Genomic DNA, 6,000 nt, shown 5'->3' on the forward strand with positions numbered 1-6,000 from the left:
AACATGGGGTTTTACCTGGTAGTGGAGGAAAACCCCTTCAGCCTAGACCGGTCTTGCTGGGAGTTAGGGTGAGAGATGTGAACAAAAACTCTAGAAGACAGAATACTGCTTGAGGACTGCAAATACAAAAATGGGGTGATGGATAGGAAGAAAAATTAGAGGTATTCACCCTGGAGAAGGGTAGAGAAAGCTAGAGCCTGAACTTAGGAAGTCTATACAAGAAAACTAGAAATAAAGTACAGAATTTTCAATGTATTTTTTTGCAGAGTTCCCCCAGGTGTATCCTTGTACTGTACCTGTCTTTTTATTACTCCTCCCAATCAGCTCCAATCAAGAATAGTGGTTGATGTGACGGTTTAAACTGGTGGGTAGGGTTCCTATCTGCTTAAATCCTGTGCAAGTAGGCTCTCTTGAATAGTCAGGAGCATTTAACTTCAGTGCCATTGAATATCACCTCTGCATGTGTGTTTAGTGCTGAGGCAGAATCAGGAAGGAGCTGACAGTGTAGACACCAGCTATATGCTGTGCTTTGGCTTATATCAGCCCTCAACTGCCTGGCTTCTGTGTTAGCAGCTTTTTTTATGGCAGTGGATAGCCCTGGCCCTGAAAAGCCAGGTTGGAGTCAACCCATGGATCTTAGCAAGTTAAGAAGTGCTGTTATCTAAAAATTATAGTGTTGGGGCAGACTTTATTTTTACAGCACTGAATTTCAACTAGACAAATGATTTAAGTATGGAAGATATAGTCAAGCACTAAGAGGGAATGCCAGTTTCAGTTCTAACCTGACCCATAGTGGTTGAGTTGCTACAGTATACCAGTCTCTAATTGGACTAATCGTCAGCACATCAGTAAAGCCAAGTCCTCTTTCACTTTTTAGTGTTCTAAATGTACCTTACATGCAGCACTTCTTCCCCTACCAGATAACCATAGCAAATGTCTCATCCCTTGCAAAAAGGCTCGAGAGTAGACAAGGAAATGAGCAAACAAAACTAGCATAAGAGCTTGGTGTGATTGAGAAAATGCTTTAGGCAAGATTTGTTGTTTATTCTGCTTTCTCTCTGGTAGGGAAACAAAGTGCTATGGTTCTTATTCATAGCAATTTCTACACTGAGGGTTCTGCTTTCTTTTACCCCTGGTGCCTCCAGCTGAATAAGCAAAGAGGTATTCCCTGTATGAAGCAGGCTGCAGCGCTTCTAGTCACTGCTCCTCCTGCCCTTCAAATACGCAGTACAGCAGTGCCAGCTTGGGCGCAAACCTGTTGTGGTTTCTTTTAGGGACATTCCCTCACAGGTTGAACTGCAGTTGCCTCCTTCAAACTGGGGGAATGGTGGCCATTTTGGAAGCGTGGGCCAGAACTGTTTATGCTGCTCAGTAAATCCTGAACTTAAACATTGCAGGAAGCTCCAGGGGAACAGCTAATTCTGCAGTATTTTACCTCTTTGCTGTAAATTCTATTTTTTTCCTCATTAGATAAATCTCTTTATCTGTACCCTTCTCCTCCCCTGCCACCTCCAGACTCTGCTCCTTTTATCTTACTGCACCATATGCCTAGATTAGGCTTCCTGAGTCAGTATGCCAAGCTCTATCTAGGCTAAAAGCCCACTTTTTGAGGCTGCGTTTAACTCCTGTTGACATGTACAGTACCTATATCTTTACAACAGCCAGGCTGATATTCAACAGAACATGCTTCGACAGTGCCAAACCCCTTCGAGAAAAGTTGCACTGGTTTCCAATCAAAGAACGGATCACCTTCAAAGTCTGCACCTTAGTCCACAAAATCATATAGGGAATAGGCCCAGGCCACCTGATCTGTCAGTAAGAAACAAAGTCAAATCGTCAAGATCCCACCTAAACCTACACTACCCAAATTGCAAAGGACTGAAATACAAAACAACTTATGCTGTCGGCTTCGCTTACATAAGCGCAAAACTATGGAATGGCGTCCCAAAAGCTGTGAAAACAATACAGGAACACCTGAACTGCAGGCAATCACTAACAACCAACCTCTTCAAAATGGCCTTACCCCAATGACCCCACATAAACCTCCCACCCAGCAACACAAGAAGACTATAATCGTACTGGACAACATGCAATCTTCATTCTTTCTGACCCTCCAATTATAACTTATACGATCACTATACAACCTTGTATCTGTTGTCAACCGACTGGGCAAGCGCCTTTGACGGTACTATGTAAGCCACATGGAACCTGCAAATAGGTGGGAAAATGTGGGATACAAATGCAATAAATAAGTTTATTATCCCTTATTTGTCTTGATTAGATTGTAAGCTTGGTTGAGCAGGGACACTTTTACATATTTAGTATTATACAGTACTTTGTACATCTTGTAGTGGTATAGAAATGATAAGCTTCATTTTATCCTTGCACCAGGCATACTTTACTGAAATTGGCTCAATTGTAAAATTCTCACCACCCTTCCAGTTTTCCAGATGCAGCTCCTTCAAAGAGAATGCCTTAGAAACAGAGGCTTTGCATTTAGGAGTTTCTGAATCTGGTCCTACAGCAACATCCTTTTCAAAGGATCCCTTGGAAGAAGGTGAGCTTCCACCCGAGCCAGGAAATAACCCCCCAGTTTTTACACTTTTCTGGAAAGATGAGATTCCTTTTTTTTTAATCTTGTATGTAGACAATATCTTAATTCATGAGGCTGATGCAGAATGACACCAGTAAGTAGCAGCTGCTGGTTCTTTTAGTTTTTATATATGAATAAACCATAGAAACACCTGAAATTAGAAGTGATCTACCTTTTATAGACATATAGAAATAATCAGATGCGGGTAGGCTGTAGATCTCAGAAGCAATACAAGAGTAGCAAGACTTGAGGCAAGGTGGACACTGAAGGGATGCTCACATGTAAGGAGTTGTAGAACCCTCTCGTTCCTGGGGAAAGATGACTTATATGAACACCCATCTCAAACAAATCATTAAGAAACTCCAAACCGCCCAAAACACCGCAGCCAGACTCGTATTTGGAATGAAAGAGCCAATCCCCTAAGAGAAAAGCTACACTAGCACTTCCACTTAGAGTGTATAGTGTTCAAAATATGCACCCTGGTTCATAAAATCATTCACAATGAGGGCCCGCTCTACATGACAAACCTTGTAGACTTACCAACTAGAAATGCAAAAAAGATCAACACGCATGTTCCTGAATCTTCACTACCCTAGCTGCAAAGGACTAAAATATAAATCAACATATGCATCCAGCTTCTACTTCATAAGTGTGCAACTGACTGCCATCAGAACAATACCTACCCTAACAAACTTCCGAAAGTTATTAAAAACCAACTTGTTTGAAAAGGCTTACCACAATGAGCCATCCTAAATACCAGACAACGAAACCCATGCCAGAATGGGAGAAAACCAAACTCTCGACACTGGATTGCTTAACTATACTTTGAATCAATTACTGGAACTTGCTTGAAACAATATGATCATATATAAATCCACAGTTAGCAAGTTGATCTCTCAGGTGATATCTAATATTTATATGAGTCGAGGAAAAGACTTCAGATACCCGCTTTAGGCCAAACTGTTTAAGCCCTAAAACTGAGGTGCTCAGCGTTTACTCTGGACTGATTTTAATCCTTTAAGTAAACCTACTGGCGAGTATCCTTAACTATACTTTGGCACTAATGAACTTTATCGTTTTACTTCTCTACTCAGTCCAGGAATGAACTCTCTACACTTGATTGCTTAACTTCCCTGTCACTCATGAACTCTATAGCAATACCACTTTATTTCTCATGCTAGAAATGAACTCGCTACACTTGATTACTTAATCTACTCTCACTTAACAACCATCTTGTATTTGGCAATCGCCATTACGGCATTATGTAAGCCACACTGAGCCTGCAAATAGGTGGGAAAATGTGGGATATAAATGCAACAAATAAAATAAACACAGGCCCACGTTGAGGGCATTGGCCAGGGCAGCCACTCACAGTTGGTGCATGTAGAAAGAAAAGGAGAAAAAGTTAGCTATTGCTAGGCTTCAGAAGAAGGCAACATCCTTGAAGAGGAAAAAAAAATAGAAAGAATCCTTATCAGATGTTGCTAGAAACCTGTGAACTCAGTTTCCAATAACAGAAGTGGATTAATTTACTTCTGCACTAGAGGCTATTCAGGACTTTCACCTCAGTGGTGTTTCCCTGATACAATTCTTAAAATGGGTATAGATATGGCTAGGTTGTGTTTGCTTCCAGCTACGCAGGATACATTTCAGCAGCCTATAGCTGATGTGGTCACGTGGGGCAAAAAGATGACCATTCATCTAGTGGAAGGGGGTATAGCCTTGAAAGAGTTGCAAGATAATAAAATTGAAGTAGCCCTGAAGTTCACCTTGGATGTGGATGTTTTGGGTCTTTGAGCCTCTAGTTCCCCATTCATATGTTGCATGAGCCTGTCTTCATTGGGTTTAGAAGAGACCTGATTTAGAACAGGACTTGGTTCACCTCATTTGGAAGCAGCCTTAACCTACGGAGCTGTTCTTGTTTTAAAAATCCTAAGAGTCACCACTGACCGATATATATCCTTCGGTAAACAAATGTCAAACACCACAAAGAAAATATTCTAAAGCATGTGAAACAGAAATGCATTAAAAAATTACGTCCCAAGAGACATGTTCTGCACCTTAGTCCAATCCACGAGCCTCACCTATGCTGACTACTGCAACGGAACCTATGGCAGATGCAAGGACCGGTTAAAGAAAATGCAAACAGCAACAGCTCCTAGACTAATATTCATTGATTTGAAAGTGCAAGACCACTGCTCCAAAAACTACACTGGCTGCCCATCAAAGCACTCGTATCCTTCACAATCTGCTGCCTGGCTTATAAAATATTTGGCCTTGCATCGGAATACATTACTAAATTAATTGAACTACCTATACACAATGCAATGCAACAGAAGGCACAAGAACCTACATTACCTTACACTTTCCAAGATGTCAGAGCCTAAAAAACAAATCATACTCAACCAGATTCACATTGCCCCAAGACATGGAACACAATACCAAAAGTCCTACATTGCATGACTGACTACCTAACTTTCTGAAAACACCTGAACGCCTACTTCAGAAAATTGCTAATCGATGATCCCACATAACTAAACACCAACCAACATACCACAGACCTCAAATCATTAATTGAAACTGAACAGATCACACGTTCACTTCAAGACTCCTGCCGACAATCCTATATAATAATTCTCACCTCCAACGTTTTGACGCTGCCTGGGACCGTGGCTCCCTCGGATGTGGTTTGCTACCTGCGGTAGATAACACTGACGTCATACTGACGTCCGAGTGTGCTGCTTTCCCTTCTCTTCGCTCTGACTCTGGTCCCGCCCTTGCGCAAAACAGAAAATGAGGGTGGGACCAAAGTCAGAGCGAAGAGAAGGAAAAGCAGTACACTCGCTGAGTCTGTTCGCTCTTCAATGCTGCCGACGGGACCCCGGTAAGAGAGGGGGAGAGGGGGGTTGGTGATTTTAGAGGGGGGGGGGACTGGCACTCGGAGGGAGGACAGAGTGAAGGAGAGTGACGGAGGGAGGAAGCCATGGAAAACGGAGGGGAGGAAAGGGGGCCGTGGGACTTGGGGGGGGGGGGGGAGAGGAAAACCTTTTCCTTTCATACCGAAACGGGCCTTTTTTACTAGTGTAATATGTTTAACTGTTGTAAATTCCAAAACTACTAACGACACTGGCTCAAAGAAATGATTGTCTTTGCTTATCTTTTGGCAGGCCACCATGTACCGACAGTTTTAAAAGCTCACTCTGTCTAGCATGTATCCTCTTGGGTGGAGTATAATGCTGTTTTTTGCCCCTGATAGTTGTAGGGCAGCCACGCAGGCATCCCCTCATACACTTTTGTTTTAAATATTTATTTATTCATTTCAAAATTGTTAACAAGGACATACTTGTTATGAAATATAGGCAATAACTTCCACTTCTTATAAGAGAGGGAACAATAAAAGAAAAAGA

The sequence above is a fragment of the Microcaecilia unicolor genome, chromosome 9 (assembly GCF_901765095.1).
Source record: "Microcaecilia unicolor chromosome 9, aMicUni1.1, whole genome shotgun sequence".
Classification (NCBI taxonomy): domain Eukaryota; kingdom Metazoa; phylum Chordata; class Amphibia; order Gymnophiona; family Siphonopidae; genus Microcaecilia; species Microcaecilia unicolor.